The 27,969-nt window shown below is 33.1% G+C and overlaps 1 long non-coding RNA gene and 1 pseudogene across 2 annotated transcripts; one reads left to right on the top strand and one right to left on the bottom strand.

Annotated features, from left to right (window-relative positions):
* On the bottom strand, positions 1-27,943 carry LOC126708140 (potassium transporter 5-like; annotated as a pseudogene).
* LOC126710039 (uncharacterized) lies at positions 4,998-8,955 on the top strand. Of its 2 annotated transcripts, XR_007649559.1 has the most exons (5): positions 4,998-5,418; positions 5,957-6,092; positions 7,196-7,264; positions 7,953-8,191; positions 8,773-8,955. It is a non-coding gene; the product is annotated as an uncharacterized LOC126710039 (long non-coding RNA). The 2 variants fall into 2 exon arrangements; XR_007649558.1 differs by lacking the exon at positions 5,957-6,092 and having other exon boundaries at positions 5,016-5,418.
* Positions 27,944-27,969: the final 26 nt, after the last annotated feature.

Genomic DNA, 27,969 nt, shown 5'->3' with positions numbered 1-27,969 from the left:
TTAAAGTTCATAAGTCATGCTCACCTTCAGCATACGCTTGTGGGGAATGTCAAACACTTCATCACTATCCCTTAAATTTCTTTTTAAGAAAGTGTAAGCATAATCAATCAAAATTCTCTTTCCAAAACTAGCTCCTTTTTTAGCAATCACTTTAATCTCACCAATGAAGTGAACAATACCAGCATGCCATGCCTTGTCCACTCCCTCAATCTCTCTTTCAACTGCCTCTGCAGGTTGCATATGATCTTCTTCAACTTGACTATCATCCACTATCTCTCCAACGTTCTCTCCACTATTATTCAGCACTAGTCTTTGGGACAACCTAAAATCGTCACTAATAAAATCTTTCAATCTTTCTATCAAAACCTTCTCAAAGGGTTCTTGCTCAGTACGCACATTTGTATATCCATATCTCATAACACAGTGAAACACATTAAGCTCTTTAGGCTCTACTCGGCAAAAATGGAAACGATCTTTGACTGGAACCTTGCTTATGGGTAGTGACTTAATGGAGATGAAAACCAGAACAGAGTGCAATGCGGGCACATTTGCCACATAATGCTTGAAAATTGGTGGGATGCCTTGAACAAGCAGTGAGTAAAACATGGCGAGCCCAGGTATTTGACAAAGGCTTGTGTTATCAGCTATTTCCTTTAACTTCTCTGGAGAAATTTTATGCTCAAGCTCATAGTAGTACTTTCTACTGAAAACATTGTTCCAAGTATACATTACAACCATTAGGACTGTTGCAAATGCCAGGGGAAGATATCCTCCTTGGTTAAATTTGTAGAGGACTGAACTTAAATAGAGAAGCTCCACACTAGAACTAGGAAGGATGTTGTGAGGGTCTATAGTAAATTAACAACTTGTTAGTTATATTATGGGGCTCTATTTGAATCATAGGAAAGAGCTTAATAATTCTTAAATTTTCTTTCCATTTTGAGTATTTGTGTTAGGAAAATTCTTAATTTACATTTTACTAGCAGTGTAAACTTAAGTTGTACACATTTTGTGTGTTTACAAAGTAGGTTTATATTGCAAGTACAATGTAAACCTATAAAAGTACCTTTTGTGATTCCATTGTATTATAATTGTATGAATAGCAATCCTTTATCCCATTTTTTAGTTTTCCACTGAATACTCCATGTATCGCAATATGTTATGTGTCTAACTTTTTTCATTTTAAACCTTAATTATTTTATATGAAAAAAAGGGTCAAGTGGCAGGCTACGATTGGTGAAGTATAAAATAAAACGCTTAAAATGGGACAAAATGATTTTCATTTATTTGTATGACTTAGAGTAAAGGCAACTAAAAGAATATGTAGAGTTAAGAGCCTTAGAGGATTACCATAGGCATCACCAATGTTTGTTGTGGTCCTGAAACCTAAAGTGACAGCTACATAAGCCAACATAAGAAGGTAATTAGCTTAAGGTACATAAACTTGTCCTTCATACTTAGTTGGTGTGAATTACTTTCACCCGAGGGAAACACCCTAGTGAGAGGGATTGTTGGATTATAGAGAAAGTCCCGAATATTATGGCTTGGCTTGCTATAATTGATGCTAATTAATACGGTCACCACAAAGGTTGGCCAATATAGAGGTCCTGCATCATCTATATATATATATATATATATAAGGACCACATTTGAATGAGTTAACTATGTCAAATACTTTAGACAATACATATATGTGGAGAGAGAGAGAGAGAGAGAGAGAGAGAGAGAGAGAGAGAGAGAGAGAGAGAGAGAGAGAGAGAGAGAGGAAACAATGTGGCCATGGATATGCATGTAATCCTATATCATTTACCTGGTATGGATTTGTAAAAGGTATTAGCAACAAGATCATTGTTCTTGCTAAGGAAGGAGGCTTGTCTAGTATGATAGGCCAAAAATGTATTGACTCTCTGTGATGAATTAATTGATCAATTAGCCAAGTTTATTAATTAATCAAATTAACATGTAAACGCGTGGTAGCACAAACAAATCACCAATTAAACAAGTGCAATGGAAAATAAATTGACACGGTGATTTGTTTACAAATGGGGAAAACTAACACGACAAAAATCCCACGGGTGATTTTAAGGTCACTACTCCCGAAATTCCACTATTATCACAACAAGCGGTTATAAGTAAAGGAATCCCAGTACCTTATACCAACCTACAGTTGAACCCTTACCCCAATACCCAATTGGACTTGTTTTGTAGTGACAATTTCTTCTTTTAATCCATGGCTCCCAGTACATGACTAACCAATTGCGCGAATCCTAGTACGTGACTTCAATCACCAACTAGAGAAGGTTGTTGGCTGCAAAGTTCTTCAGTTCATCCCAATGATGAAGATCAAGAAGATGTTTGGTTACAAAACCCTATGGTGCACAAACACAGCAACTTCTTCACAAGAATGATGAATTAGGGCAAAATCATGTCTCTAGTCACAAATTGCTTGAACAAACTTTACTTAACACTTGTGAAACTTGTGTCTTCTTTGACGGCCCTTAAAATAATCATTTTATATGTCTAGGGTTGTGAGAAAAGAAAGCCCAAACACATAATCATAGATTAGAGTCAAAACAGAATTGAAAATCTGTTTTTCATAAACCTTGACAGATGCTTATCTGTTGAGATACTGTTGAGCAGCTGTCAAGTCATGGGGCTGGAACAACTTCTTAAGCTCGATAGATGGGCTAGCTGTCGAGTTTTAATGATAGGCACTTTTCAGCTTGAATCTTGGACAGACTTACATGACTTCAACACTTGATCTTGAAACACCGTTTCTTGAAATATTAAACACATCCTAAATCTACCCAAATACAAGTAAAGTGCGTTTTGTCAAAGGATTAGCCAATTATATAAAATAGTGACATATGTTCCTAACAAGTGAATCACATTTGTCCTAACACAGTATATGCCAATATAAGAGCTGGATAGGTCAAAAAACACATGCTTATTTGAATGGATCGAACTGTGAAGTGACCAAGATCAGCAAATAAAGCCTCAGTTCCTGCATATTTTTAATTAAAAGTAATAACACTTGTTAAAAAACTTTTCAGCTAATTAATTGAAGGTATATATTACAATTTATGTAGGAAAGAAGTTGCAACCTGTTATGGCAAGGACAACACCTCCCAAGGAAATCCAAGCATCTTTTTTGTTCCTTTGAAAATAATCTATGATATACTTAGGATTTATGGCCTTAGCAACAGCTGGATCAAATTTGATGAAATTGTAGAGGTCAATGCCCCCAATGAATGCAAACCAAATGCATATTATTGGAGCAAAGCTATACCCTACTTTGTCTGTTCCAAATCTTTGAACCATGAATAGCAGAATCAAGATAACCACTGATATCCAAACAACCATATCTATATTAGACAAAATAACTAGTTATTAGTCTCTTGTCATGTAAATTTGCACCTAAAATACTGTATATCAAAGTACTGCAATTTGAAAGGAAAGAGTCTCAAAATGATCCTTTTAACCTTTATATGTATAAATATATATATATATATATATATATTTATATATATATCACATCTAATTAACATCCCATTAATATGAAATTTGACATGCATATTAAAAACGACAAAAATATACAATTCAGCAATGAGTTTTCTTAAACATTAACTTAATAAAAGTTATGGAGTGTTTTATCATCACAGAGAATTACACAAAGTATAATTTGATCCTAATCCAAAGATATAGTATATAGAAGAGGAACTTTATTATTATTATTTTTTGGAAGATCAATTAAAACCACCAGATCATACTCTCTTTATTGTAATAAATAATGTAATTTTTTTAACTAGAATATCATATATAAGGGCACTTTGTATTTTTTTTTTTTTTTTAAATTTTTTGTTGTTGTTGTTGTTGTTGTTGAGGAAACAGTAATAATACAATTTTTTAAACACACAAACACGAAAATAATATATAGAGTTTTTTAAACAGACTTATACTCCCTCCGTCCCACTTTATTTGTCCTTTATTCTATTTTAGGATGTTTCAAAATATTTTCCTGTTTCTAAAAATAAAAGTCATTAATTTACTAATGTTCCTATTATACCCTTATTTTATTAATAATTCAATTTTTTGATAAATTTATTTAAGGGTAGTTTTGGAAATTTATACATTTTTAAAAGGTAGACAACATAATAAATGATGTTCCCTTAAAAAGTTTGACTTTTTAAATAGGACAAACAAAGTGGGACGGAGGGAGTAATATATTATATAACCAGAATACTACTACAAAATGGTCTAACTTTTGAAATAGTTGCTTGGGGTTATAAGGACTGAAAACTCTAACACACACAACCGATGTGGGAAACATCTCTATATTAATTGGGTAGTGCTTGTATTTACGAAAATTATGGACTGCGTAAGTGGAATTTGAACAAATTGTTGGGAATACAATAGGTAAATAAAATTAATTGAACAGTCTTTTTTTTGTTTGATTAGATAGTGTTTTTTTTTTTTTTTTTTTGGGGGTCACTTTTCAAAATTATTCACCTTAATTTAAAATTGAATAAATGAAAATGTTTGAAATCTTATGAAAATTCTGTCTATTGATTTCTTAAAGTAGAGAATATTTTAAGACATTCTAAGACAAAATAGTGGACAGAAAAATTGAAATGAACGTAGTTTATAATAAATTGATTTTTTCTTTTTCGTTTTGCTAAAAAAAAAAAAAATCTTTCTATTCAAAAAATAATAATAATCACGATGTGTGGGTACCTTGTGTTACTTTCGTTGTGGCTACCTGGATTCCTCCCACAGCCGATAAAACTAGCATCACAAACATTGGAAGCGAGAAGATTGTAATTCGTATTCAAAAGCCAAATAACTTGAGGGAGAGTAAAAAGACAAAAGTGAAGTGAAATTCCATGCAGATTGCAAAGAGGGTAAAACTTCAATACAGTATATTAGGTTCCACAATCAAGTGTTTGAATTTAATTGTTTAAGGCAGAGACGGAACTAGGATTAAAATTTACACTACAAATAACTTAAGCTTTGTCAACATATTTTTATCTACGTTTACTAAAAGATGTTGATAGAAGCATTAATTTTCTACAGTTATATGCAACTGTGGAGCTAAAGAAAGGAAATGAATATACTTATTTCAACAGTTGTGATAACTGTTGAGATAAATGTTACAAATAAAGTGGCTCCCTTTTTTTTTTATTCCTCACCATATAAAAAAAAAAAAGGAGTAGATACAAAATTTTAATTGAGAAAATTTTATCCACGGGTGGATAAATGTTGATATTTCTAATTATGTTTTTTTTTTTTTTTTTTTTTTTCCACAGTTTGTATACAAAATTATCTCTCCCTCAGAAAAACTTAAGTCTATTTTCTTTGTAGATCAATTTCTTTTGGTTTCGTCTGCTTGAATTGGAAAATTTCAATTTCAAGGCTTCGGTAAGTGATTTTCTATATCTTTTTTAGTTTTGCAATTCTATTTCTGGTTAGATCTCTGAATTCCATGCGATTTTCTTGCTTTCTCATCTATCTGATTGATTCTTGGGCTTGTATTCTTGCTTTCTCATCTATTTGATTGATTATTGGATCTCGGTGCTATTTATTTATTTATTTTTTTTTCAATTTTAGAATCCCTGTATTTGGAGGATTTTGAAAATTAGGGTTTATACATAATCGATCCATGGTTATGGTGATGAGGTAATTAGACTTGTTGAGACTAAGATAAACTTGGTGAAATCACTATTTTAACATTTTATTTATACTGGTGATATAATAGGCAAAAGTACGCCATTGTTTTTAGCAAATTTGAGTCTTCTGAGTAGAACAATGATTAGAATTATGGAAAAAAGGAGGATGATAAAGATGATGGATTTGATGAGTATAAGAATGGAAGTGGAGGGGAAAATACCATGGTGGTGGCTGTGGCTATGGATTTGGGAATGTAAGTGATGGTGCTTTTGCATGTGGTTGTTTGCAGTACTAAGACCAGGTGGGCTTGCTGGTGCAACCATTTTGTTGACTTCCATGAGCACAAAGAGCAATGCAAGACAGAAAAATGGTAAAGCCTCAGAGAGAGAGAGAGAGAGAGAGAGAGAGATGAGTTTTTCTAAAAGGTGGGTTTCAACTTTGTATTAGATAGATTCATAGATATTTTGATAATAGCTTCTATCACCAATAAGGATGGACTAGAAATTGTGCCAATAAAATTGCTGCTTGTCTTTGTTATCATGCTATGATGTGTTCAATTTTTGTTCATCATTGCCGTTTTATTTTATAGGCCTGATAAGATGCTTGATACTTAATTGTTTCTTCTAATAGTGTACTGCATTTCTTGGAGGGTCAATCTTTATTGCCGAAGGCACTTGCAAAAAGGGGTCTCAACTTTGTGTGGATCTTAATTTGATTTTATTTTTTATCTATTTGGCTGTCAAGTGTCAGCATTAATATATCTCCCAATTTACAGTGTCCATGGGATTTGGATAAGTTGATAAACACAGAGAAGTTGACATATGAAAATTCATCCAAATCTAGTGCTAGTACCTTAAAAGAAGGGTCTTGAGAATAGTTGTCTGGATAGGTTTCAATTACAGGGGTTTATGGAAAGGACTAAAACTTACTGCCATTTTGAAATTTTGTTAGTCGCCTAAAACTTACTGCTAGTGAAACCTCTAATAGCTAAAACTTATTATTTGAAGTGCAATAATCATATGCATAGTGCATTAAATATTTCATTGTGAAGAGTATAGCTGTATTTAAGATTTGCCACTACATGGCTTTCTATAATGTCCAAATTGTAGAAGCCATCATATTTATCTACAATCATTGTAGAGGTCACCAAGTTATGGATTTCTATAAACTCTGGGCTCCAGATGTTCACTTCCCACATAAAATCCTTTTCGCCAAACTTAATATATAGAATGGCTTTCTAATGTAAAATAAAGGGCTTTGGAGTAAGAAGTCTCCTTTTCTTCATGTCCACGATATGTCTTAGGAAATTTCTTAGCTCAATAGGCTCACGAGAACTTTAGGAGTATCATAACTGATATCAGGTTGTGTCAGAAGAGCTAAGCTCATATATTATGTGGCTTAATTAAATTCGAATTATTTCCTGCTGTACCCCAAAGCATGTGCTCTAATTTAAAGTATGCTATACTAGAATTGGTTTGGAATATCTAGATTTTGACAGTTAGTTTCTTATGTTTTATTTGTTTTGTAGATCAATGAGGAGGCTCCTGAAAACAATCCAGCATACGCTACTATCTATGTTGGCAACCTCTCCCATGAGGTAATAAGAAATGCATTGAATTTTGGTAATTTCTTAATTCTTTCACATAGCACATTAATGTAGGACAGACTTGTTGTCTTTGTACACTGTTTCCTGACTAATTTGTAATTGCTTCAAATATTGTAGGGACATTTTTTTTTTACTTAAAGAAAATCCCTAATATACATGCGTGCTTGTTTACACACACATGAAATTTGAGGTAGGCAAATGGTACTCTAGGAAATAGTTTTGAAATTTAAGAAATTTTTATATTATTTTATTAAGATTAGGTTAAGTACCATGGTTAAAAGGGAATACAATGGGGTGCGGCCAATTTCTCCTATCCCATTCCTGTGCCACCCATGTCAGACCCCTTCCAATACTGTTTTGTACTTGTGTTTGGACAAACCTTCTTCCCCATCTCTACTTCACCTAAATTTGACAGCTCCATCCCCATTTACCCCCAACCCATTCAGAAACTGCAGAGAATGACAGAAACTCTCACTTGTATGTAGGATGTTTTGCTTAATTCTATTTGATCTAGGATTTAAGTTCTACCACTTGTTCGTATTGGCAACAAATAAGATTTGAATGTTAGAAAAATTGAATTGTTTGCTAAGACTAATAATCTTACCGATGTTAACAAATAATAACTTTTTTTGTATTTATTTCCATTAACACACACTTATAGTTACTACCTACTTTGTAGGCGTGGACTAATGGGAGGCTAAAGAGTATTGTACACAGAGCAGTGGTAAACAAAGAGAAGCAAAGGCCCTTCAGAAAGCCAGGTGATGTTCTAGCAGCTATAGAAAATTATATTGAAGAAGATGGAACAAAGAGAAGCAAAGGCTCTTTAGAAAGCTAGGTGATGTTCTAGCTGCAACAGAAAATTATATTGAAGAACATGGAACAGAAGCATTTGAAATGCTTATAGCCACTAGCAAGGTATGATCAATAGCCATGGTGTATTGTTCTTTTTGGTCATGTTGTATTTTAAATGTATAATTATTTTTTGGTAACTTACATTTTAAATAATTTATTAACCATGCTTGCTTTTTTGTATGAATTTTGGCTTCTAAATGCTTGTAAGCTAGGACAGATATTGAATATTGATAAAGGAAATTATTAAAGGAACTGATTTCGGTAAAATAAAAAGAAAGAGAAGAGAGACGTGTTAGGTTGGGATTGTGGAGTGAACATAGTAAACATTGCCATTAGAGATTTAAGCACTAATGTTCTAGTCTATGGGCTCATTGTTGGGTTGTACTTTCTTTGGGCTAGTTATTTAGGTGATGGGCTTGTTAAAATAAATGGTCCATAGTTTAGTTAATACATCCACAGATTATGCTTACCCATATGTTAAATCACATGCTCTTGCTTCATAATAAGTAATTAAAGTTTCTCTAAAGTAAAGGTCTTATTTACTAGTTATTGTTCTGTTTCTTTTTTCTTTTCTTTTTTCTATAATTATAGTGGTTTTGTATACAAAATCTAAGTTGTTTTTGTATGCAATTTTCTTATTATAGGTAACTGGAGGTGGTGAGGAGTAGCTGGAACATGTGGGACAAACTTAAGTTGTTTTTGTTCATACTGCTACATTTGCTTTGGTTAAAACGCATGCAAATTGTGTAAATTTGAGGCAATATGTTCAGGATATTTTTTATTTTGTAAATTATATTATAGTAGTAAAATTTTGAAATTGGTCGTTATTAATGTTTATATTTTGAATGTGGATATTAAATTTTGATCAATGTAAAGGAGCATATCCAAAATTTTTTTTTGAATGAAAAATACTTATTTCAACAGTTACAAACTGTTGAAACTTATCTCAAGATATCATTTATCAACAGTTGAGTGCATGTTGTTAAAGGTGTAAAACTTTTTTCAACGGTTCCATAGGCCGTAGAAAAATATTCTCAACACGGTTTTTAATAACGGTTCTCTACGGTCACTTCAATGGTCGAAAATACTTTTTTTAACAGTTTTTAGTACTTTTTTCAACGGTTTCAACAGTTGAAAATAGCCAAATTTCTTGTAGTGTTAGGGGGGCCAAAACCTCAATAAAAAAAATTATTTAAAATACAAATTAGCATATATTTAATGTTAAGAAAATATCAACAAAAAAGAGGAGAAACAAAATAACCGTTTATTAATACATTTTAAATTAATAATTTAAAAATAGAATTCAACATTCTTTTAAATAAAAAAAAATCATCTATAGTTGATTTTGTACTTAACTTTGCAACAATCTCCCTTTCAATCCTAATTTCTTTTGATTAATGATACATGAATTTATAAATTTATATAATAAAATTTGTAATACTAATGACTATACACTACACATTAGCACCAATTTATTAACGCAACTATTCAATTCTATAACACCCCACATAAAATTAAACTAATTTACTAATAAACAACCAACTAGTAAGTAGTAAGTTAAAAAAAAATTAAATATTTTAAGTTAAAAATTAATAGCCAAACACACCTGCCATCCCACCCCACACATTGATTAATGGCCACCCACGCACCCCACTCTCACTCACTACAAGTACATTAACTTGGTTTGTAATTTGCATTCATCTATCTTAATTCTTTTTTTCTTTGCACTTTTTTTTTTCTTTTCAGCAAAAATAGTCATATATTTTTCACGAAAATTCAAATAGTCAATCTTAACACTCATAAAAAAAAAATCTTGGATCTAAGAAGGAAGAGTAAGAAACAGCCAACACAGTAACACAGATGTTGTAGTATACTTGTTTGCCAGTTGGGTTATCATTTTCATGGGCCAATTTGTAACTTATTGGGAGGAGGGGGGCCAAAAGTAATTATTTTGGACTCAATTGTTAAACTATTCATTAAATGTGTATACTATTACTATTTAAAAAAAAAAAATATTTTGGGAGGGGTTGGGGGGGGGGGGGGGGGCGATGGCCCCCCTTTGCCCCTTACTAGTTCTGTCTCTGGTTTAAGGTACTGTTAATTTTATTATTGCTTTATATTCTTTTTTTAAAGATAAAGTTTCAATCTATGACGTCAGCTTCTGATGATTGTGTTCTTTATTATCAGACCAAGACATCAATTAGTTTTTGGTGTAGGCGGTGATTGAACTACAAATTTCTTATTTAACCATCAGAGATTTTACCAGTTAAGCTAACTGGAACCTACTTTTACTTTATATTCTTTATTCTTAGTAAATATGCGAAAAGCTGTAATTCTAATTATTTTAATTTTTAGAAAAATCAAATGCTATACTTAATTGAGCAAAGATTTTACATGAGAATTCAAGAAGGATGGCAAATATGCCATACTCTATCCAACTTTTCTTGAAGAGGATATGTGAATGGCCAGTTTTACTCACTCCGCACCCACAGATGATATAAATATAAATATATTATTTTATATTTATTATTTATTTTTATACATATTTTATTACTATCTTCCAAAACACTCATTTCTTTGTCTTTCTCGATGCTCTTATCTTCGACCTTTCTCATTCTCTCTCATCTATCTTATTAGTGTTGGAGTCACTATATTAATGATGACAGAATGCCTTTACTCTGTCCTGCTTCACTTCGGGAATCTTCTGGTTAAACTTGCCTCATTTGCTAAATAAATAAATATAACCAATTTTTTCCTAAATTGAGTTTGAATTGTTCATTGACGACTTGATTCCTTTATAGGCCAACTTCCAAAAACTTAGAAAACAAGGTGAACCTTTACTCTATGCATGAAAAACCGAGGTATGTCTATGAACACCTGTATTTGCTGATTGCAATTGCACTAGTTTCTTTACATATTCTAAAATTATGATTCTAATTTTATATCAATTATACAATTTAAAAATAAAAAGATGAATTTACGTGTCCTTTTTAAAAAATAACCATGTGACATTGACGCCTAGAGCATATATTCTGACTTTCATTTCATCACATGGAAGTACTTGAATTCTGAGCCTATAAAGAATTTTTTATTTTTTATTTTTAAGAAACAAACACAAGTACAAAGTAGAGGGAATGAGATAGCTCATGTCATATGTATATAACATGTATCTCATATACATTTAGGATCTATAAATGAATACATTTGATTTCACACGTACCTAAAAGAAAAGTTCGTACATAATTTATATATTAATCTAATACTATATATAAAAACAGAAGTTTTTCTTACAATTAAGGAGGTGCTATCATGTAGAAAAAGTGGCCGTCTAAAATTCAACCATATATAAGTTAAAAAGTGATAAATTGGATTGAGATCCTCTAGATTTCCTAGTGTACTTTACCAAATAGATTTCCCTTAATCTTAACTAATAGGCCAAGAATGTATTGATTCTTTGTAATAAATTAATTGATTAATTAGCCAAGTTTATTAATTAATCAAATCAACATGCAATGTACGTGGCAGCACAAATAAATCACCAATTAATTAAAGTATGCAACGGAAAAAAATTGACATGGTGATTTGTTTACGAATGGGAAAAACCTACACTGTAAAAACCCCACTAAGTGATTTTAAGGTCACCACTCCCGAGAATCCACTATTATCACAACAAGTGGTTACAAGTAAAGGAATTCTAGTACCTTACACCAACTTACAGTTGAACTTTTAACCCAATACCTAATTGGATTTGTTTTGTAGTGATAATCTCTCATTTTTAATGCATAGCTCCCAGTACGTGACTAACCAATTGTGCGGATCCCAGTACGCGGCTTGATCACCAATTTGAGAAGGATTTTGGTTGCAAAGTTCTCCAATTTATCACACGATGAAGATCATGAAGTTTCTTGGTCACAAAATCCTACTGTGTACAAACACAGCACCTCCTTTAAGAGAAAGAAGAACTAGGGCAAATTAGGTTTCCAGTCACACGTTTCTTCACACTTGTGGAATTGTGCTCTTGTGCAACTGTGCGTAACCTTTTACGACCTTAAAATAATCTTTATATATGTTTAGGGTTGTGAGAAAAGAAAACCCAAACATACATATACGGATTGGATGAAAATCAGCTTGAAAAGCTGAATTTCATAAACCTCGATAGATAGCCATTTATCGAGCTAGCTATCGAGCCACGGGCTTCAGCAGTTTTTAAACCTCGATAGATGCTAGCTATCGAACTTTAAAATCTTGCATTTTCTTACTTGATTCTTGGACAGACTTGCATGGCTTTAACACTTGAACTTGGAACCTTCTTTCTTGAAGCATTAAATTCATCCTAAATCTACCCAATTACAAGTAGAGTATGTTTTGTCAAAGGATTAGCCAATTACATAAAATGTTGACATATGTTCCTAACATCAAATCACATATGTCCTAACAATCTCCCCCTTTGGCAATTTGTGACAAAACCACAACAAACAAATGAGATATGAGAGAAGTCATAAATCACTTAACTCATATTCACTTGTTGAATACAATAAAATTTATCCTAATACAAACTCTTGAAAAACTCTGCAAGAAGGGAGTTTATGGCAAGAAGACTTTGTCAACCTGTATTTTTGAAACACTTTAAACAAAACTCATCATGGCATTTTAGTGTGAAACAAAAATATAAGATTGCATACAATATATAAGAAACATGTGTATTAAGAAAGAAAAGAAGCAACACATGTAGAGATAGGTCAAAGAACTGTAATAACAACCTCAAATGTATATGTATCAACAAGTACAAGGTTTGCTATCACAACATGATCACAAGATCTAAGGTACATGAACAATGTATCAAAAAAAAGAAAAGATACATAAAATCCTCACTACATCTCTCAAAATATGAACACTCCCCCTAACAAAAATCTCCTATACTAACCCTCCCCTTATGAGTATGACTACTCTCATATCCAAAACTACTCCATTTTTTTGTCACTAGTGATAAATGTTAAGTATGTCAAGTAGACATCTCGTCATCACTAGGTGAGCTAGAATCCCAATCCTTATCATCATCATCATTGTCGGAGTCGTCATCGTTCTCGGATGCCTCAGGAGGAGGAGAGGGAGACTCTACGAAGCCACCAAGGCGAGTCTACCGTCTGGCAATATGGTCGACTCGGGTGTTCACCTGACACAACTCATCAGTGAAAGTGTCAAGGCAAGCATCCATGCGTTGAAGTTGCGCCATGATCACATCAAGAGTTACACAACCTGTAGAAGAAGAGGGAGTGGAGGTGGAAGGAGCTGAAGAAGTGGGAGGAGCAGCTGTCCCGGATCGCCTCGAATGTAGCTGCGCCTCACTCCGTTTAACGGTAGCGGTGTCTATGACACACATGACATGGAAGTGGTCGGAAACGGGAAAGGGAACAAAAGAATGGCGTAGAATCCTCGTGATAGCCAAAGGGAAGATGAGCTTATCATGGGTCGCCGTATCCCTATATACATCTATGATGGAAAGAATAAAATGAGAAGGAAAATCTATAGTAAGATGCTCTAAAAAAGAAAGCAAAAATTGAGCACGGGGCTCGGTAATAGAGTTATAATGAGATAAAGGATGTAAAACAAAAGTCATAACCATGTTAAGAAGCCTAGGACCTTTAGTAAAGACCGTACAAGAAGTGAACTGACGATCACCCTAAATAGAAGGACGCTTACAAAAAGAGGATATAAGCTCATCTTTAGACACATTCCTCAGACGATCACAACCGGGTTAGTCAAGATGCGCTACCCTTAGGACATGGAGCATGTTGGATACAATATCCGGAGTGACCATGATGCGCGTACCTCAAACGCGAGTAACAAAGAGAGGTACTAAATAATCAAATCCATGTATGTTGGAGTAGAACTCCTAAATAAGCATGGATGGACAAGTGACCGGGACTTCACACAGTGACTCCTAACCCTTACTACGAATGATAGTGGGTAGGTTAGTGACGGAGAAATCTGAAAAAATGACTTGACGTTTCGAATGAATGCCTCGTCTAGAAAAGTTCTCCAAAAAGTCCTATCGGGCTTTATCATCACGGAACCAAACATGAGAGGGAGTAGGATCAGAAGAAGTGGATGACTTGCAATGAAGAGGGTTCTGGGACGGAGTAGATTTTCGTTTAGGTGCTATAGAGCAACTAATCGAGAGAGAGAGAGAGAGAGAGAGAGAGAGAGAGAGAGAGAGAGAGAGAGAGAGAGAGAGAGAGAGAGAGAGAGAGAGAGACAATCAGAAAAGTACCAATACAGTCAATATATAAGAATACAGAGAATTTAAAGTACGTACGCATGAAAATGAATGAGCATGTGATTTGCAATAGTAAAAACATCATGGGCTCAGCCCAATCCAATCCTACCAGCACACAATCTTTTCAACAAAGTAAACACAAATCTAAAATGCATGAAGCAGTGTTATAATGCACATGTGATGCAATGCATGATGTTTTAAGATCAAATATACAAAACCCATCCCAAAATTTTGCAAAGACCTCTTTGATTTTGAAAATTCCCAAATTTTTCAACAAACCCCAAAAGTTAGGTCACAAAAGATGAAATGCATGAAGAAATGAATGAGAATGAGTCTTACTAGAGAAAAGAATTAATCTTGAGATCGAAGAACACTTGGGAAAGAGGTTTGGAGTGAGTGAGAGAGGTTTGTGAGGTGAAAAGACATGAAGTAGTTGAGAGAGATCGAGGAAATGAGATTTGAAATTGCGCGGACCCTATATACTAAATCTCTTAAATCTCGACCGATTGAGAGGTGTCGAGGTTCATAAATCTTGACAGATGCATCTATCGGGCAGCTATTTAGAGGTGTCCGTAGCAAAAAGAGGATCGTTGGATCAAGGAGCTATCAAGATTGCGATAAAAAGAAGCTTAAGAGCTCGATAGATAGCCTAGCTGTTGAGAGGTGTCGAGGAGCTATCGAGATTGCTTAAAAACAGTTTTTTAAGAAGAGAAAAATACAGACATGAATGCAATCAAACATGTAACTCAATTAAGGATCCAAACAACATTTTAATCTCTCAAAAACATCTCTCAACAAGAAAAATGTTAAACACATAGATCCCAAAACACACACACACACTCAACAAGTCTAACCAATTTTATATTTTAAAAATAAGTTAAGACAGTTTAGTGAGTATACATTAACACAAGTATTCCTTGTGATGGCTAAATCACATTGTACCTGCACATGTATCAAAAGTAGTAAAGAATATTGCGTGTTGTGTGTGAAAAACATTGCAAGATTGCATAAGTGTCTACATGTTATGACAATTTGAGATATGAGAAAATCATTTTAACTCACACACAATCATAATTGTTTGATGGGGACTATCACCTTTGAGGTACATCTTATAACTCCCACATCTTCTAGAATACACGCTTGCAATCATATATAAAGCATTTTGATTCTTTTTGTTTTTTTTATTTTTCTTTAAATATTTTTCTTTTAAGCAAATTATGAATGAGCATATAAGAGAGAGAAAAGAAATACCCAATTACATTAAGCTTTTGACATTGCACTTTTGCTATGCCGAAGCATACAGATGTCATTTCATGATTGGCGAACAACAGTGGTGAGATGGTTATTTATGCTTTTCTCTTAGGATTTTCTAGTCCTTCTCATCAAAAAGATTGATACGAGTGTTAAGTACAAGAGATTACTTAATCTTACTCATCACAAACACAAGCCACAAAAGCTCACTTGCTTAGTTGTGCATGGAGATTCTTATCTATGCTACAAAAGATACAAAGTTTAGAAAACTTTGTTTCAATGGCCATCTAAGGTACACAAGTACCAATGTACACAAACACACACTGTTTCTGTATTTTTTCTGATTTTTCAATTTTTTTATAAAATTTTTATATGAAAAAAAATAAATAAATCAAAATTGAAAAGAAAAACAAACAAAAAATAGTTAAATAAAGCAACGCATAAAACTAGACTGACTCAAAATAATAAAGCAAAATACACAAGTAATGCAAAACAAAAACAGGAAGGGGAGAGAGAGAATAAGTGATAGAAATACTTGGAGCCCTTTTCCTTCCACACCTTGGAAGAATCTTTCCGTTTAGCAAATCCTTGATCGGAGGTGAGGGGGAAGAGTTAAAACCGTTCAAGTTCGAAAGGAACACGAAGGTTTTGAGAAGATCTCCAAGAGGAGCAAAAGAGGATGGAAACTGATTCTAGTCTCTCTACGCGATCATGTTGTTGCTCTTTTGAGTGGCTAACCACTTGTAGCAATTAGGTCGAGTATGTCCAGCTGTGCCACAGTGATAACAGAAATGCTACTTTTTCTACTTAGCCTTTTAAGAGTTTCCCTTCTTAGCCCATGGGTTTTTAATCTCTTTCTTATCAAGTTTAGGGGGTGTTCCTAAGATAGATTTACCCTTGTCTATGTTCTCACTAACTAATTCATTTTTAACATCATTTTTCTCAGTTTAAATATTATTAGCAGAAGGAACAAAAATAGTATAACTAGTAGAAGCAATACTAGGAGAAAAGAAATCATACCCTAAACCGGTTTGATCGGAAGTCGATTTCTGAAGATTGAGCATCTCATCGAGCTTAGCGCTTGAAGTCCTTTCCAGTTGAGCTCTGACTTGGAACAATTCTGCCTCAAGCTTCTTGGTCTTTTCAGCCAAGAAATTGTTCTCAAATCTCAGTGCTTCAATAGTTTGATTGGCTTCATCAAATTTTGTAGAGATTTCTTCTAGCTCAAGCTCCACATCACTAAGCTTCTTGGTGGCTAACCTATACAACTTCTCATGCTTTTCGGAAACCTTGTATAGCTTTGTATAGGCCATGTGGATGGCATCTTGTTCATCCATCTTCTCAAACTTAGACTCCACCAATTCCTCCTTGATAGGCCACAAACTGAATGACCCCTTGTGATAGAAATTAATTAATTAATTAGCCAAGTTATTAATTAATCAATTTGTCATGCAAACGCGTAATAGCACAAATAAATCACCAATAAACTAATTATGCAGCGGAAAATAAATAACACGGTGATTTGTTTACGAATGGGGAAAACCTAACGGCAAAAATCGCACTGGGTGATTTTTAGGTCACCACTCCCGAAACTCCATTATTATCACAACAAGTGGTTACAAGTAAAGAAATCCAAGTACCTTACCAACCTACAGTTGAACCCTTACCCCAATATCCAATTGGACTTGTTTTGTAGTGACAGTTCCCTTTTCAAATGCACGACTCCCAATACGTGACTAACCAATTGCACGGATCCTAGTACGTGACTTCAATCACCAACTAAGAAGGTTGTTGGTTGCAAAGTTCTTTAGTTCATCCAAACGATGAAGATCAAGAAGATGCTTGGTCACAAAACCCTATGGTGCTCATACACAGCAACTTCTTCAAGAGAAAGAGATGAACTAGGGCAAGAACTTCGTCTCCGGTCACAATTTGCTTGAACAGAGTTTTCTCAAAGCTTGTGCAACTTATGAACACTTTGATGGCCCTTAAACTGATCCTTTTATATGTCTAGGTTTAGGAGAAAAGAAGGCTCAAAGATATATTCTCGGATCCCAAGAAAATTAGATTGAAATTCTGAAAATCTTAAACCTCGACAGATAGCAGGTGTCGAGCAGCTGTCGAGAAGGTGTCGAGCACATCGAATGAAGAACAGCTTCCTTAAACTCGATAGATGCAGCTGTAGACTAGTTGTCGAGCTTTAATGATTTTGCATTCTGAACTTGTTTTCTTGAACAGACTTGAAAGTTTCAATACTTGATCTTGAAACAAGGTTTCTTGAAGTATTTAAAATATCCTAAATCTACCCAAATACAAGTAAAGTGCGTTTTATCAAAGGATAAGCCAATTACATAAAATCATGACATATGTTCTTACAAGTGAAACACATATGTCCTAACACTCCTCTTCATCCACATCTTCAACAATCCCTTCAGTAGGATTTACGATGGTAGTGAAGGCATTCAGGATTCCATCATCCTCATTATCAGAATATCCTCAGGCTCAGTGCCACTCAATGTAGCAGCAAATGCCTTGCTCTTCCAAATAGTTTTGAGATATGTAGGGCATTCTTGTTTCATGTGACTGAAGCCCTGACACCCAAAGCACTTTGGTCTTGAGGGTACAGTGTACTGACCGCCATCCCTAGCATCCTTCTTCCCTTTGTCTTGACTCTTGAATTGTGAAGAACTGGATTGCTTTCGGTCCTTGTCAAATCCTTTCGCGTTGGCATTCTTCATAAACTTCTTGAACTGCCTCGTGATATAAGATTTCATTTTAGAATCTTCATCGTCTGAAGACTTATCAGTATCACTACTTTTGGCCTTCAATGCCATGTTCTTACTCTTGCTTGATTTCTCGATCCTTGTCAAACCCAACTCATAGGTTTGCAGATTTCCAATCAACTCTGTCAAAGGAATTTTGTCAATATCCTTTAATTCCTCAATCGTTGCGATCTTGGCATGGAATCTCTCGGGTAGAGATCTGAGCATATTTCTCACAATCTTGGGTTCAAGAATGATTTCCTCAAGATTAAATGCAGAGTTTACTATGTCCTTGAGCTTGGCATAAAACTCATCAAATGACTCATCCTCCTCCAACTTTATCTCTTCAAAGCTTGTAGTGAGTCTCTGAAACTTTGAATCTTTGACAGCCTTGGTTCCTTCATAGGTTGTCTGGAGAATGGTCCATGCTTCCTTAGCAGTTTCAGTAGAGGATATTTTCTTGAATTCCTCATTTGTGACTGCACTGAATAGAGCATTCATTGACTACTGTTGAAGTTTGCCACCTTGATCTTAGCATCATTCCAATCGGCCAGCGCTTCCGTAGGCTTGGTCTAGCCTATCTCCATAGCTTGCTGCACTTTCTCATTTAAAGATTGCAAGAAAGCTCTCATGCGTACTTTCCAATATGCATAGTTAGTGTCATTAAATAAAGGAGGTATAATAAGAGACTGTCCTCTATCCATGACAAACAGGGGTCAATGGATCACATAGCAAAGATTAGCCCTAATCAGAGTGTGCCTGTTTTGATACCACTTGATAGGCCAAGAATGTATTAACCCATTGTGATAAATTAGCCAAGTTTATTAATTAATCAAATTAACATGCAATGTACGTGGCAGCACAAACAAATCACCAATTAACTAAAGTATGCAGCAGAAAATAAATTGACACGGTGATTTGTTTACGAATAGAAAAAACTTACATGGCAAAAATCCCATTGGGTGATTTTAAGGTCACCACTCTTGAGAATCCACTATTATTACAACAAGCGGTTACAAGTAAAGGAATCCCAGTACCTTATACGAACCTACAGTTGAACGCTTACCCTAATACCTAATTGGATTTGTTTTGTAGTGACAATCTCTTCTTTTCAATGCACGGCTCCCAATACATGACTAACCAATTGTACAGATCCTAGTACGCGACTTGATCACCAACTTGAGAAGGATGTTGGTTGCAAAGTTCTCCAGTTTATCACACGATGAAGATCATGAAGTTTCTTGGTCACAAAACCCTACGGTGTACAAACACAACAACTTCTTCAAGAGAAAGAAGAACTAGGGGAAACTAGGTTTCCGGTCACACATTTCTTCACACTTGTGGAATTGTGCTCTTGTGCAACTCTGCGTAACCTTTTATGGCCTTTAAAATAATCGTTATATATGTTTAGAGTTGTGAGAAAAGAAAGCCCAAAAATACATCCATGGATTGGATGAAAATTAGCTTGAAAAACTGAATTTCATAAACCTCGATAGATAACCATCTATCGAGCTAGCTGTCGAGCCACAGGCTTCAGCAGCTTTTAAACCTTGACAGATGCTAGCTGTCGAGCTTTAAAATCCTGCACTTTCTTACTTGACTCTTGGACAGACTTACATGGCTTTAACACTTGAACTTGAAATCTTGTTTCTTGAAGTATTAAACTCATCCTAAATCTACCAAATTACAAGTAGAGTGCGTTTTGTCAAAAGATTAACTAATTACATAAAATGTTGACATATGTTCCTAACATCAAATCACATATATACTAACATTAACTATTCTTTAATGATTTAATGATCTAGATTTTGCCATGTCACCATTCAACTAATAATAATCTTAATTGTTTTGTTTGTAATATTATTTTATTATTTTAAGAGTATTATTAGTGGAATGCTGACATAGCAGAATCTAAACTCTTAAATCATAAAAGAGTTGTTATGATTTAAAGAAATCTATTGGTAGAGTACCTTAGGAAATCTAGAGGATCTAAATCCCGATAAATTACATTGTTTGGTAATGCTGCAACACCATTTAAAATCCACTCATTATAAATAACAAAAAAAAAATAACTGGTTAAAATTAAAGAGTACACATAAATAGAAATAGAGAGGCGATCAAATCAAGAGAGACGCTATAAAGACACGGAGAAAGAAACAGGAAGAGAGAGAGGCAATGAAGACACGGTGAAAGAAACAGAAAAAGAGAGAGGCGATCCTGCCTCTGCCAGTCCCCTCACCATACTCCGATCACCAGAACTGCAGACACACAATCTCTTTCATTCCGATTCTCCTTTTCCTTTGACAAATTCAGCCATTCTCTTTGTATTTCTTAAAATCAAAAACCCTAACCATTGAGTTCTCTTTCCATCAACCCAGCCTCCACCCATATACCGCCAGGAAAAACCCACTTAAAACATCAAGCGGTTGGAAGTAAAGCCTTAATCACAACCAACCCGATTAAAAGAAAAGAAAAAAATCAAAAACTTCCATTGCCCATGTATCCATAGTTTGCAATTAGAGAACATCTTTTAATTTCTTTACCGGTTAGTTTTCTCTTTACTTTTCAGTTTGTGCATTAATTATGATCAGTTTTTTATAATTTGGCTGGATTCTTTTTTTATTTAACTTTTTGTGTTATATTTTTGATTAAGGTATTTGAGTTAGATTTGGTTTTATTTTGGGTATTTGGTTAAATTGATGTGTGGGTATCTATTTATGTTGTCCTGTTAAAAATAGAGCAATAGATTATTCTGCAAAAAAAAAAAAAAAAAATATATATATATATATAAGCCACACGAATAGGGTAGGAATAAAAAATGCCAATTGGGCTTTTTCCTTATCTAGATTTTTTAGAAGCATTAACGTGGATCTCTTTGAGGGATGCTGTTATGATCTAGGTTTTTCGATTAGGAGTAGTTTTGTTTAATTAGTTTAAACAGATGGGTTAGATTTGGGTTTGAGAGATTTTGGTTAGAAGTTGTTTTGTTTAGGGTATCTAACTTGGCTTAAATGGGTTTTAAGTATCTAGAATTGATTTTGCCCATTTGGGTCACTTTTATTTTGAATTTGCTTTCCCATTCAAATTAAGATGAAGATTTGTTCTGTCACTCAAAGCACAATTCTTTAATAATCAAAACCACACCAAAGTTTATTTTATAATTTTATTTTTTTGGGTTTGTTGTTTCTGAATGGTCACTTTATAAAAACCAGTGTGAATCTGCGAAGAAATTTTATATTGGATGCCTCCTCTGCTTGATCACTTTAGAAGTGTAAGATGTTTAATTGTCTCTATCCAACTTCACTACTGACTCTTTTGTTTTTTATTTTTTATTTTTATAGTAGTTATTTTCAAATTTGACATTTGGTATCTTTTCTTTTCATTCATGATTCCTTAATGTGATATCTTATAATTAGAACTGTTTTTGGCTTTAACACAGGAGAAAGTTTTAAGATTCAAATAATAGAAAAATTGCCAAATCATTTTTCTCAAACTTTGTATATTATTTTTAGAATACTTCAATTTCATATTAATTTGATAAGATTTTTTAATGTTCTTGCTGCCTATATCTTAGCTTATGTATTATGTCTTTATATTAACTAATGAAATGTTTCAACAATTCATGTTATGGATCATGTTATGGTGACTTGGATATCCCTACAATATATATATATATATATATATATATTTATATATATTTGTATGTTCTATTAGTGCTCTCAATCATGTTATGATATTAGAATTGTAATTAGATTGGTCCATGAAAGAATCATCCTTCAATTGTGTTCTTTGTGGACATCATTATAAAAAAAAACATGTATCATTTGTGTATGGTATGTTAATGCTCTCAATTATGTTATGAAACTAGAATCATAGCAGATTGCAATATAGAAAACCATAATTTCACTTAGAAAGCATTAAAAATTGCTATACACTCTAAACTTTCAGATTTTACAAAATAATGTTGCAGAGAAGAGATGTGTTAGAGCAGTAGATCGTATGGCAGTTGCAGTGATTATTGAAAGGATGGAGGGAAGGTGTAAAAAAAAAAAAAAAATCAATTGGTGATTTGTTTACTATTGATTACCATTGTGTCTTATGTATGTGTTAAGAAATATTAGATTGAAGATCAAGTTATTCACTTATTTATACACAGTTATAATTAAAAAAGAAGAAAAAGAAGTTATATGCAGTTTTGCACACAACTTTTATTTCCTTGACTTGGTCTATGGTACTATAAACCTTAGTAACTTTTCCACTATATTTTTGTTTCTTTTGTTTAAGTTTGTATGAGAAGGTGCTTTTTTGAAATTAAATTTGAATTTTATATATATATATATATATATTTATATATATTAATTCCAATTACTTGGGACTTGCTCTCTGCAATATTCAATTCTGTTTGACCTTTTTATTTCTTTAGCAAATGTAAATGTTTATGTTTTTATTCTTTTTCTTTTCAATGCTAGGCTTCTTAATTTAGTGCATCTGTAATTAATAATCCTAAAAATTAATATTAGTGACTGTGTACAATTTAGTATGGAAGAAGATGGCAACTCATTTTAGATGACTGATTATAGAAATCAAGCCTGCGTACATCTTACGCCTATTTCCTTTGTTATATGTGAATAAATTGAGTCTTGCACGAATTAGGATATGTATCATAGATGTGTATATATTGTGCATTCTTAAACTGAGAAGTATGTTGATTTTTTTCCCTATCTTTAGGAAAAGTTATTTAGATCTAATTATAAGTTGTTGGCTCTGTTTTTCTTTAACTTTTTACTCTTTTTTTTGGGGGGGGGGGGGTGTGGTGGTGATGGTATGTTTCTCCACTTTACTTTTAAGTTCTAACCATGTTGCAAGTTATATGCTCAGCTTTGAACTTGGATTTTGACCTAATGTAGTTTGCAATTAGCATGCTTTTCTTTTAGGGTTTGTATTGTTCTTGCACTACATAGATGCCTTTGATGCCAGTAAGCTATTACTGTGGGAGAAACATTTTAAGAATAACATCAACATTTTAGCCGAGGATCCATGTGGTATGAGTGAACTAGGCTTTAGTTACATGGTGATGGATGGCATTATCCCTGGGTTCTATAAAATTTTCATATCCATGTTGGCAAGGTGATATTTCATTTTTTTGTTATGGAATTCGGTGCTGCTTGAGAATTGATTAGCTATGATCAAATTCAATTCAGCTTCGCTACAACATCAAGTATTTGTAATCTATAACAACTTTGGTTCTGATTCCAAGTTCATTTCCTTTTTTTGATGCCATCAAGTGTATTAACTTTAATTCTTACACTGTGTCATTTAGTTTGGTAGGAATTCCCTAAAAAATAAATAATAATAATAATATAGCACATGTTTGCATTTGATTAGACTAAGGAAAGGTTTAAGCAGGTGCTACTTTTTCTTTTTATGTTGGTATTCTTTTATAAATATAGCACATCTCTGCATTTGATTATTTTGTGCTTTTTTATCAAAAGGAAGTTATTGTAGATTTAGATGGTGATTGATATATATATATATATATATATGTATATATATCATATATCATATCTAATCTAATATCTAATACTATATATAAAATTAGAAACTTTTCCCTACATTAAGGTTGTGTTACCACATAGGAAAAAAAAAATACTTATCTAACTTTTAGCCATATTTACGATTAAAAAGTGAAACATTGTATTGTTTTATCAGTTGTACCATTTGAAGGTTAAATTTTTGTCAAATGTTAAATAAAAACTCAAACAAAGAGATGAATCAGTTGGGTAGAGAGAATTTGGGTATTCTGGTCAGATTGATTTTAAATCTTTGATTTCTATTTCTAGGTTAGATTTTGTTTTGATAAAGGTATTGGTTAGAATTTGCATTCTTTAGGATATTTGTGTCACATTTGGTTTGCTTTTGTTTAGAGTACTTGGGTTAATTGGTTTTGGGTATTTGTCAATGATGTTTTTAAAATAGATAAAAACAAACACAATCATGCCTTTCTTTTCCTTTTTCTTAAGAGATGGGAATGGTGACAATCTTAAGTTTGGAAGACTGTATATTTTTTTCCACGGTGATGGTTACCAATTCCTATAGATAACCAAAACTCCAAAAGGCCCATTAAATATCCTTTGGGTTTGAATTTAATGGTAGAGTGAATTACGTCCATGGAAATAATAGTGATTTTAATGATTCAATGTGCGTGTGTGTGTATATGTATATATTTTATCCTTACCTGTGTTTGTTTAATCCATATAATCATTGTTAAAATTATAGATATGCACATGTCTTGATTACTGTCTTAATTTGTAGCTGATATTTCTGCTATAATTGTTAAAATTATGCTTTGAACTTGATTTGGTGTACTTTGCTAAGTTTGATGTTGAAATAAGCTTTATTCTGAATTAATATATTAGGGGTATATAGAAACAGGCATATAAGAATATTTGGGTTTAGGCTTATTGCTTATTGCCTTCATATAATAGTATCATGAAATAATGTTTGTAGATATTGATTTAAAGGTGATTGCTTTTGCTTTCTCTTGAAATTTATTTTAGTGCATTGGGAGATATCTTGAACCTACTCATTCATTTCTTATTTAGTTTCTTTACTTTTTTTTTTCAATGGATTTTCTTGCCTCTTTTTATTTTTTAACTTCATCAATTGATGTATTATGTGATTATACCATTTAGTTGAGTTATGGTGCTAGCAATTTGCTGCTATGGAACTCATTTGACTAAAGCAAATAAAATTTGAGCTGACAACAGTTTTTTCTTTTCATGTTTCCTTTTTTAGGTGTATCTCTTGAACCTATTTGATTGCATATTAATTGGAAATGTTCATAGTTCGTATAATATTGCATTCATAAATCTAATATATCAGATGAGGCTATAGAAAATTGGAGTCATCACTGTAATGGATGGGCAAATTCATGAAATATGCCCACTTTAATTTTTATTTTTTATTTTTTTTATGTAAGTTTTATTTATTTATTTAGTTATTTATTTATTTTTATGTAAGTTGTGTAAGCTTTTTGTTGTAAAATTGGTAATACCTTTAGCATTTTCCATATGTTCTTATGTTTCAATGCTTTGATTGGGGAGTTTTGTTGTGTGCTAATATTTTGCATGGGAAATCATAGGTGAGACATCATCAATATTTCGAAGCATAGTAGAAATGATTATACAGGGGGGAATATTACTATAAAACTGGTAGAAGCATATGGTAGGGTAAAGATGTGCTTAATAGGTTGGGTTTGAGGATAACAATTTTTTTTTTTTTTCAAATTTTGCTGGAAGGGTAAAGATTGTTGAGAATTTGTGCCGTTTTAAGAATAAATGGCAAATATAGTAGGCAAGATCACCATTAAGCAATTGTAGGTAATGAGAGTTTTAGTAGGGATGGCATTAACAGAATAAGATCATTGGTCCCTTCGTAAGTGTTTGTTTCCTATTAATTTGTTTCTTCTCTTCTACTTATTTCATACTTCAATAACTATGTTCTCTCGAACCCATAACCTTTAAAAAAACTTTGAACCAATTAGTTAGAACTTATGAGATTTCGATTAACATTTTCTCTAGATCATGTGTTAATGCTAGGTTATGACTATCTTTTAGAAGAACACCTGCACATTAACATCATTATCTGAACAACTAACCATCCACCCCCTTCTCTATTTTACCATCACATTAAGTATAATATATTAAGTTGATTTTTTTATAATTCATAAAATGATCCTGCACATTGTGTGGGTTAAACATTAGTTGAGATAATTTCTAAAACACCAAATGCATGGGTAAATTATAAGTAATAATGATCTAGAAATAAAATTTTTGGAAAGAGAAGCTGTAAACCTGAGATACAAGGAGTGAGAACGCCGTCCCCAATCAACATGGAAGTTCCAAGCATTGTGGCGAACAGTAAGATTTGCTTCGCAAAGTTGCTGTTCTCTAACGCAGACTTGAGCCACGATGCCATCTGTACACGACGATTTGGCAATTCAAGCTCGTAGTTTGACACTTCAAAGTCCTCAGCCTGTTGATTTGGGATAAAACCCACTTTGGCATACCGGCGCGGCATAAGAGAGAGTATAAGGCAAATGTCCCTCCTGAAATTTATTTTCATTATGTAGTATAAAATAAGGGTTATTATGTCTATGAAAATTCGGAAGTGAAAAGTAGTACACAGCCAGATTACTATAGCTTTAATTGAAGACTAGTCTTGATTCTTCAACACAAATAAATATCATGCATGTGATGCAATTTTGATCCATTATTATCTTAATTTATCGATTGTCTTAAAAGTTTAAACTATTAAAATATGGTAAATTTAATTATTTAACCACACAATTTTAACATTTTTCCTCACATGTGGACTAAAATTACATTTGTAATAGGTAAAGCTCAACACATGGGATTTTAAATGAGAGGTAAAGTGGAGAAGAAAGAGATCAAATTCATGATCTCCTACTTTGATACTATGTTAAATTACCAATTTTTTCCAAAGTTTAAGTAATTAGGACAAGACAAATTTAATCATTTAACAACTTACTTTTAACATATTAGACATTCAATTGATTAAAAGGTCCAGTTAATGTTTGCTTTTAGGGCATACATTAATCATCAATTTTAAGAAATTTTTTATAGAAAATTGAAAAAATTGTTAAAAAAAAAAAAATCAATTACTTAGAGCATATGTTAGTAAAACCCTTAATTAAAAGTCAACTTTAAACTTTTTCAAACATGATTTAAAAAATGGAGTTTTTGTCAAACATTCTTAAAGTTCAAACCTAAAAATTTTGAGAAAAGGTTTTAACAGAAGAAATTTTATGCTAACAATAAAAATATATTACCAGAAAACAAAATTTGGTACAATGATTTACTTTTTTTCTTGCATGGCCTTTACTTAAACCACCCAAATTTTTAATTGTAACATGAAGAGAAATTTTTTTGTAGTAGGATATCTTACCTTCGCCATTATCATTGGCCTCAAACAATCAACACGTACTGGATGAGAGTAATTAAGGTTATGTTATAGAAGATCAAAGAAAGTACTCCTAGGATATCGTCGTTGTGCGAGATACCATTGGGGAAGATGCTGGAATACACGTATAGTGATGTACCAACATCCCCGTACACCACTCCAATACTTTGAAATGCTAGACGCAATATTACTGACCATCCCACAGCCTAAACAAAGAAAGTTATTCCAAAAGATGTAAATTTTATGAGTCAAATGCCAATCAAAACATGTCTACCTACTTGTGCCATGCAAGAAAAATTGATAATTATGAATATTTATATTAGTATTTAGTAATGATGGAAAAATAATTGATGTGTGATGTGGGACATGGAAATTAACCTTGGAGTGATGGCCATGATGAGGACCAGGAAAGCTGCGGGACTCGATGTCCGGAGAGTCGTCTCTACGCAACTTTGCTCTTGAAAGATTCTTCTTTTTGATCTCTTGAGAAACTTCCACTGTTTCGTTAGTAATGGCTTCTTGTAGTACTACATCATCAGCCATGTTTTGAATAACTGCAGAAATTACGG

The sequence above is a fragment of the Quercus robur genome, chromosome 12, assembly GCF_932294415.1.
Source record: "Quercus robur chromosome 12, dhQueRobu3.1, whole genome shotgun sequence".
NCBI lineage: Eukaryota > Viridiplantae > Streptophyta > Magnoliopsida > Fagales > Fagaceae > Quercus > Quercus robur.
This window is presented reverse-complemented; position numbering and strand designations above follow the sequence as displayed.